This window comes from Trachypithecus francoisi, unplaced genomic scaffold, assembly GCF_009764315.1.
Source record: "Trachypithecus francoisi isolate TF-2019V2 unplaced genomic scaffold, Tfra_2.0 Lachesis_group3, whole genome shotgun sequence".
NCBI classification, from domain to species: Eukaryota; Metazoa; Chordata; class Mammalia; order Primates; family Cercopithecidae; genus Trachypithecus; species Trachypithecus francoisi.
In genome coordinates, this window is record NW_022681468.1 from 108285138 (window position 1) to 108294525 (window position 9388).

Consider the following 9388-nt stretch of genomic DNA (forward strand, 5'->3'; position numbering starts at 1 on the left):
CTAGTGGTCTGATTGGAGCCCATTTTCGTAAGCTTGAAGTGAGGAGCTTAAGAGAACTGGAGGCTCTCCAACCACCACCATCTCTCCAAATGTTCCATAGGCTTGAGGTAGGTAATTGGCTGAGGGTCACAAAATCTTTTGCAAATCCAGGCAGAGATCTTACATCTCACTTTGGCTTGTCTGGGGACTGTGTAATAAAGGGCTAACTCACAGGCTTATGGTGTTCAACCCCTGCACATTCCAAAGAAAGGGTCGGCCTTTGTATACCTGAGGTCTTGGACGACGTCAAATGACTTAATGTTAGTAATGTGATTTATGATGCGGGCCTTAGGCTGCACTGTGTTTGACCTCGGGGAAGGCCAGAGACTGAATAACAAAACCCTGGACACCAAAACTCTCTGATGAGCTTCTGTGGTTGGCCATACTTTGTGTGTACCACCACACATTGTTCCTGGGAGAATTAAGTACTCTCTGTACAACTCCTCTAGGACAGGACAGTAGCAAGCTCATACCTGGTCTGTCCTGGTCTCTCTCTCTCCCTTCCTTCCTTCCTTCCTTCCTTCCTTCCTTTCCTTCCTTCCTTCCTTCCTTCCTTCCTTCCTTCCTTCCTCCCTCCCTCCCTCCCTCCCTCCCTTCCTCCCTTCTTTCTTTCTTTCTTTCTTTCTTTCTGAGTCTTACCCTGTCGCCTAGGCATGCAAAGGCATGATCTCAGCTCACTACAACCTCTGCCTCTTGGGTTTTCAAGTGATTCTCCTGCCTCAGCCTCCTGAGTAGCTGGGATCACAGGTGCCCGCCACCACATCTGGCTAATTTTTTTGTCTTTTAGTAGAGATGGGGTTTCACCATGTTGGCCAGGCTGGTCTTGAACTCTTGACCTCATGCTCTGCCACCTCAGCCTCCCAAAGTGCTGGGATTACAGGCGTGAGCCACCAAGCCTGGCTTCCTTTGCCATTTTCATCTGTATTTTTTCACTCTAATAAACTGAGGCTGTAAGTATCACAGCTTTTCTGAGTTCTACGAGTTTCTACCAAATCATTGAACTTGACAGTAGTCTTGGGAATCCTCCATGCTGGAGCCAAAAAGGAAACAAAAATAATGACTTTTGTAGCATACTGCTGCAATATTATTTTTAAAAACTCAAATCTTCAGAGAATTACAGAAGTTAATGTAATACCAATGTATCCATTGCCTACAATTAACAAATACTTTTTATCATATTTGTTTCAGTTCTTCCTTTATTTTCTTTTTTTGGTTAAGAAATAAAACATTGGGAGGCAGAGGTGGGAGGATCACTTGAGCCTAGGAGTTTGAGACCAGCCTAGGCAACATAATGAGACCTCAACTCTACAAAAAAATTTTAAAAATTACTGGGGAGTGGTTGTGCATGCTAGTAATCCCAGCAGCTACACAGGAGGCTGAGGTGGGTGAATTGCTTGAGCCCAGGAAGTCAAGGCTGCAGTGAGCCATGATGGCCCCACTGCCCTCCAGCCTGGGTGAGAGAGTGATACCCTGTGTCAAAAAAAAAAAAAAGGAAAGAGAAGAAATAAAACAGTACATAATAGACACACATCAAGTTTCCTTTGAACCCCACCCAGTGCTGGTCCCTGTGGCAATCACTCCTCTGAGATTGATGAACACTCTTCCTTTTGGGGTTTTGGTACTATTTTCCTGTGTATTTTTGTTGTTGTTGTTTGTTTGTTTGTTTTTGAGTTACAGTCTCATTCTGTTGCCTAGGCTGGAGTGCAGTGGCGTTATCTCGGCTCACTGCCACCTCCGCCTCCTGGGTTCAAGTGATTCTCCTGCCTCAGCCTTCTGAGTAGCTGGAATTACAGGTGTGCACAAACATGCCCAGCTAATTTTCGTATTTTTAGTAGAGATGCAGGGGGTTTCACCATGTTGGCCAGGCTGGTCCTGAACTCCTGACCTCAAATGATCTGCCTGCCTTGGCTTCCCAAAGTGCTGGGATTACAGGTGTGAGCCACTGCGCCCGGCATTCCTGTGTATGTTTGTATCCCTTTATGGATTTGCATGTCATCCTAGCACAGGGACCTTGCCATCTTCTCTGCATCACTCCAGTTTTGACAAGCACATTGGTGAAGTGTGCATACTTGACTCGATATCAACCCGACAAATGTGGATTGGGAAGTCTTTGCCAGGTGTCAGGCCTTGTACTGTGGGCAAGTAGTGTCAGTTCACTACTCTCATGCACCTGATGACTATGATAGTGACTTGCTGAACTCAGTACATATGTTCTGAATGGTCCTTCCTCAATACTCACTATTCCCTCAGCACTTGAGGATTTTTCCCTAAGTCAGACCTAGACATGATGAAGGAGAATATCAGGAAGAGACCAAGGCCACAGTCAGGCCAAGCATTTTTCGGGACTTCTGGTTCCTCTCTTCAGAGCACTGACCCAGTATCCTGGGCTGGTTTAGACTCGCTGAGGGTTGTGAGCTTTGCAGCTCACAATAAGAGGGAGAATAATGCTCGCCTTCTAGACTCAGTCAGGAGCGTTTATTAAGTTACTTGTTTCCTGTATATCAGGCTCAGCAATCAAGCCCTACTCTGTATCATAGCTTGATCAGCTCTCACTAAGTCTATACAGAGAGAGTTAGTATAGATGGGACCCACTCTATTGGCCATTGACTTACTTTGATGAATGATCTGTCTTTCTAGAAACGGTTTCTAAACCCTTAAGATAAAGTGGCTTTAAAGGGCTAGATGACTTTTCAAGTTCCTTAAAGCCCAACCATAGGCCTTTAAAATTCTGAGAACCCCAAGACAACAACAACAACAATAAATTGCATGTACCTCTACAATCAGGAAAAGATGGAGATCCTACCCACACAGAATATTCTGTTTCAGGATTGAAGTTCTTCTCTGGATTCCTAGGAATGTCATTTTCAAAATGTGAGGGAAAAGCTGCCTGGATGCAAGAGTATTCCAGAATGATTGTTTTGGTATGACTGTGAGCAAATTCAGTTCCGTTTTCAACTGACTTTCATTTGTTGACCACTTAGTGCTTTCTGAGTGCCAGGCAGTTTGCTGGTATAATGGAAAATCAGAAGGGTATCAGGTTCAAAGGGAGGCACAGGTGGAGTGAACAGAAGCCAGCAGGTAGAAATGTCTTCCAGGTTGAAAGGATCAAAGAAGTCTTCATGGAGAAGGTGGCATAGTGAATTGAATTCTTTTCTATAGAGATATTTGTTTTGTTTTTACTTAATATGGATTTATTGAGCAATTATGTCATGCCACGCACTCTGCAATGCAATGGCCCTGGGATATAAGAATGAATAAGACACAAATTCAGGTCTTTGCCTTCAAGGAGATCCCACACAAGCACGATCATGATAGCATGTGACTGAGGGAAATGGAGGGTGCTATAACCAGACGAGAGGCTTGTGAAGGTCTCCAGGAGAAAGGGGCAGGGCTGAACTAGTGCCAAATAGATTTATAGGCATGATCAAGGCAGATAATAAGTAGGAAGGCTTTCTTCTTCTTCTTCTTGTTCTTCTTGTTCTTCTTGTTCTTCTTGTTCTTCTTCTTCTTCTTCTTCTCCTCCTCCTCCTCCTCCTCCTCCTTCTCCTCCTCCTCCTTCTTCTTCTTCTTCCACTTCTTCTCCTTCTCCTTCTCCTTCTCCTTCTCCTTCTCCTTCTCCTTCTCCTTCTCCTTCTCCTTCTTCTTCTTCTTCTTCTTCTTCTTCTTCTTCTTCTTCTTCTTCTTTTCTTCTTCTTCTTCTTCCACTTCTTCTCCTTCTCCTTCTCCTTCTTCCACTCCTTCTCCTTCTCCTTCTCCTTCTCCTTCTCCTTCTCCTTCTCCTTCTCCTTCTCCTTCTCCTTCTTCTTCTTCTTCTTCTTCTTCTTCTTCTTCTTCTTCTTCTTCTTCTTCTTCTTCTTCTTCTTTTTTGCAATGGTTATGGCATGGCAAAGGCATAGTAGGGGAGAGAGCCCAGAGTACCTGGATAGTGGTAAGCGGTAAGTGATCCAGTACCGCTGAAGCAGAATGCATGATAATGGAAAGTGACTGCATGAACAGGGGCCTGTTTGTAAAGAGCTGAGTGATCAATGAATGCAGATGGACATAAATACATGTTCAGGTGTAGTGGACCAAATGGCACAGAGTATTAACATAAATAAAACAAGAAACGGGTAAAAATGGCAGCCAAACATACCCTAGAAACTCACAAGGTGTAAACTTTGGGAGTCATGTATTTCTAGCATGACAATCATTCCTAACATGTGATTCTTAACAGCTCATCTCTTGAAAAAAGAGAGAGGAAATGCAATTTGTCACCTATTAAACAATTGGATTTTCCATGTTCTGCTAAAGTGGAGTTTACTTCTCTCCCGGAAAACCACAATCCACAGAGGAGGAGAATAAATGAGACATAAATATAAATATATCCCCCTGAAGGTCAGTCAGTAGAAAAAAGGCTACTTTAGGAGATGTGCCAGTTGATGTCACAGTGAAGTCAGATAAAATTACTCATCACTATTCTGTTAACGAAAAAAAAAAAAAACGAGGGGAAACCAGGAGAAGGTCGTGAAAACTGTGTCAATTACAAGTTATTCCAGGCAAAGTCACCATACCAGACATCTTCTGCTTAAGCTATAGTGAGTAAACAATGGAAATGTTCTTCAGGAAGCTGCTCTTTCTTTGCTCATCCTCTGAGCTCCCTCTGGGTAAAGGCGCTTTCTGACCACATCCTCAGCCCAGCCCAGAATTACAGAGCAGAACAACATCTTCGGGGTGCAGCTCACCTCCCAACCAATGCCGTCCCCCAGAGGCTGCCACCTTGCCAGCATGTGTTCTTTGGGGTTTTTTTTTCCACTCTGTCGCCCAGGCTAGAGTGCAGTGGTGCAATCTCGGCTCATTGCAACCTCCGCCTCCCAGGTTCAAGTGATTCTCCTGCCTCAGCCTCCTGAATAGCTGGGATTACAGGCATGTGCCACCAGGCCAGCTAATTTTAGTATTTTTCATAGAGATGGGGTTTCATCATGTTGGTCAAGCTGGTCTCAAACTCCTGGCCTCAAATGAACCACCCACCTTGGCCTGTCAAAGTGCTGGGATTATAGGCACGAGCCACCATGCCTGGCCTCCCAGCCTCTGTTCTGAATTGAATTTGAGCACCTGGAGTTCTGCCCCTCCTGCCCCACAACCCTTGCAAGAATAATTATTTTCTATAGGCCTCTGTTTATTGCACACTCTCCTCCGCAAGCCCCTGCAGTTCTTGCAACCTCTCCCTTTCAGAGCCTGCCTGGGTGGGCATCCTGCCCCCGGGAGGCCTCTCTTATCACCCAGTAAGCTCAGCCCAAAGGCCACTCACATCCCTTGTCACACTCCTCTGAACTCACTCCAGTTTTTCTATGGTTAAAAAAGGGAATGAACCTCCTCATGGGGTTGTGGTGAGGACAGCTGATGGAAAGCATTGGCACAGAGTTTGGCACACAGGAAGTATTTAGGTAGGGAGTGGTTGCTCACACTTGTAATCCCAGCACTTTGGAAGGCTGAGGCAGAAGGATCGCTTGTGCTCAGGAGTTCAAGACCAGTCTTGGCAACATAGTGAGACCACCCTCTCTATAAAAAAATAAAACATTAGCCAGGCTTGGTGACACACTTGGGAGGCTGAGGTGGGAGGATTGCTTGAGCCCAGGACTTGAAGCCTGCAGTGAGCTGTGATTATGTTACTGCACTCCAGCCCAAAAGACCTGTCTTTTATGAGACCCTGTCTTAAAAAATAAAAAAAAAAAAAGAAAAGAAAAGAGAGAAAATGCTTAGTATTACTATTTTCATATTCTTAATCATTTGCCATAGTTAGCACAGGACTAAACCCCTAAGACATCTGCTCCTCTCTGAGGCAATGCAGGTCAATGCATGCTCAAGCACAGGCAGCAATGAGATGACTCCCCTGCCCTCCAGGAGTCCATGGTCTATAGAAGGCAAAAGATGAATGGGATAAAGATCTGAAGAGAGGTCAAAGAAAGGGTGGGTGGTAGAAACTCGGGGGAAGGAAGACAACCCTCACTCCTGGCCCAACTCCACTGCTGGTGCAGCTCTCTTGGAGCCTTGCACCCTCATGGGAAGCCGGAGGCTGCCTGCCAGTCCCTGAGCAGCCTTAATATGCAGGGACTGATGGGCTGTGTTCTCAGGAGCATCTGAACTGGGCCAAACTCACACGCTTCAGGTTTGGCTTTAGTCAGAGAGTGATGGAGGATTTCCCAGTGCTGGGTCTTATGGTCTCCTGGACAGAGAGGCCAGAGGCATCACCTCCCTGAACAAAAGCATCTGCCCAGACGCAGCGCAGACTCATCTCTCTTTCAAATACTTTCCATGGAACAATGCTGATCCCTTCATTCCTGATCTCAGCTTGCTGAGTCCTGTGTGATGCCTCAGTGGACACACTGAGAGGAGGAAGAGGAGATGGGAGAAGTGAGGCCATAGCCACAGACTCAATATTACTGGCACTTGTGTAACTGCAAGCAGATGATGTTCAGCTTACATCAGGGTGACTGGTGTGAGGGAAAACCCTCTGTTTCCTGTGCACACAGTGAGGGTGGTATAAATGTAGAAAAAGTCAGCACGTGACCAAAGTAAAAAATTTTAAAAAGATAATGTCAGGAAATAGTGGTGATGGTTGCACAACGTTGTGAATGTACTTCATGCCACTGAAATAGACACTTCAAAATAAAGTGGTCAATGTAACGTTATGCATATTTCATCACAATTAAAAAGAAAAAGATGATCTCAGGTGACCACGAGACAGCTTCCAGGCAGTATCCAGCCCCTTCCCAGTGAAGATGCTGCGCATGAAGTGAGGCAACTTCTGCGTCTGGGGCCAGCTGGCTCTGGTCCTCACCACCTGTGTCATCCAGGCAAACTTCTTAACCACTTGGAGTCCCTGTTTCTGTATGTGTAAAAGTGAAGGGATGTTGGGCGACAAGATGAGATCATTTAAAATTCTTACAGTACCTGGCCAGGCATGGTGGCTTATGCCTGGAATTCCAGCAGTTTGGGAGACTGAGGCAGGCAGATCACCTGAGGTCAGGGGTTCAAGAGCAGCCTGGCCAACATGGTGAAACCCCATCACTACTAAAAATACAAAAATTAGCCAGCCATGGTGGCACATGCCTGTAGTCCCAGCTACTTGGGAGGCTGAGGCAGGAGAATTACTTGAACCCGGGAGACAGAGGTTGTAGTGAGCCCAGATCATGCCATTGCACTCCAGCTTGGCAACAAGAGCGAAACTCTATCTTAAAAAATAAAATAAAATAAAATTCTCACAGTACCTGGATGCCCATCTATCCCAATTTGCCTGGAATGGAAATATTCCTGGGACACGAGGCCATCAGTGCTAATCCCATACAAATCCAGACAAACTGAGATAGCTGGTCACCCCAGCAGTGCCTAATGTAGTAGATGATCAATAATGGCAGTTGTTGGTACATATGACTGCCATTTCTACTACCATAAAGAGAGGCTAACATCCAGGGGCTTACAATTTGCCTGACCCTATTCCACGTATTTTGCTTGGATTAGCTCATTTAATCTTCATAACAAGTATGACACAGGTAATTATTATCTCCGTTTTGCAGAGGAGGAAACCAAGCAGTCAGGATCTGAATGTAGGCAGTGTGATTCTACATGACAAAATCTTAATCGATATGCTATACCCTCTTCCCCTAAATTTACTAAGTACTGTGTTCCAAGCACTGTTCTAAGTGCCTGAACTATGTTATTTCTTTCATTTCTTATAATGACTCTGTTATGACTATTACAGATGAGAAAGAAAGGAAGACTTATTTGGGAGCGTGGAATGGAATTCATCAAGAACTAACTGCACAATTGCTGTGCCTATTATATAAAAATAGGGTGACCAACTTATCCTGGGTTTTCAGGAGGGCTCCCTGAAAGCCCTATGCCCAGGGAACCCACCTCAGTCCTGAGCAAACCAGAGATGTTGCTCACCCTATGTACACCGTAGCAGGTCCAGGGAAACTAAAGAACCCAAACAGATCATTCCAACAAGAGGAGTCATAGTTAGCAAACAAAACAACTGATACATGTTCAACCCTTCTACTTATCAAGGAAATATAGAAAATATAACAATTCTATGTTTAACAAATGAATAAACATTTAAAATAAATAACAATAGCAACACTAATTAGTACACACGTTTTAGGAAGCCATTCATCCATTCATCCATTCATTGTTGGTGGTATCAGTGGCAGCACCCAGTGAAATATTGTGCAGCTGTTAAACCGATGAAGTTTGTGTAGCAACACAGAGACATGCTCAGCTAAGTGAGAACAGCTGGATGTGGAACTAGGTCCGTGCTGTGTTTACCACAACATAACATTTTTGCATAAATGTCACCAGGGCCTGGAAAAGCACTTGGAAAAATAAAAACATGTGATGTGTTAGCAGGGAAGATTGTGATGATTTCTTTCCCCATGCTTTCCATTGTTGCTGCTGTTTGTTTGTGTAATAAACACAAAAGAAAGACAACACCCTACACTGACTCACTTTTCTGTCTTTAGTGGGGTTGCCCCTCTTATCTTGCTGGGCAACTCCAAGCCCAGCAAATCTCCCAACCCCCCCTCCCCAGCTCTGGCTTCATCCCTCTCCTATGGTCCTCATCTGGCCCCACCTCAGATTGGACTACAGTTTGGGGCCCCAAGGGCAAAAATCATGACCCATGCTCCTTCTTATTTGCTCCACGTACCTGACAGATAATAGTTACTAAATAAGTATTCGTTGAATTCAACACTTTCTTGATTCCCTTTTTCTGGCTTCTCTGTCTGCAAGAAGCAAACAGGAAAACAGAAGCAAGGTAAAGTTAAAAAAAAAAAAAAAAAGGCTGATATTCAAGCTATTGGAAGGGAGATGATCAAGTAGGACTTTTCTAGGTAATTTGAAACTCCTCATAAGGAAGGTAGGAGAGATGAAGGCAAAATACCAGTATACTTTGAGGAAGATCCACAGACCCACGACTGTGTATGCTGGGGCTTTTGAGAAGATGGAACATGGGTTGGAGTTTACGTCAGCCAGCATCTGGTTCACCCCTTCACTGGAGGGTCAGAGGAACTGAGGTCAGTGAGGAGACTGATGTGCCCCAGGTGACTCAGCCACTGGGCTTACTCAGGTCTCTGTCTGCTTCTCCACAGGCTAGCTTCACCAACGGCAGCAACCATCCCTCTGGTCTGCCAAGGTACTGGAAATTTCCATCACCCATGAGTCATTGCCTTTGGGGGTGGCATTTTGACTTGAGGAAGGCATGCGAAACGTGAGTTTGGTTTCCTGAAAGTAGTAACTCATGAACCCATTTTGGACCATCATTGTCTCAGGCAGAATCACTTTGACTAAGGATCTAGCCTCAAACCAGGCCCTG

General features: G+C 45.0%; 1 non-coding gene across 1 annotated transcript; it reads right to left on the reverse strand.

Moving 5' to 3' along the window:
* Positions 1-2000: 2000 nt before the first annotated feature.
* On the reverse strand, positions 2001-2104 carry LOC117071698. The gene has a single exon (XR_004432453.1). It is a non-coding gene; the product is annotated as a U6 spliceosomal RNA (small nuclear RNA).
* Between the last annotated feature and the right edge of the window lie 7284 nt (positions 2105-9388).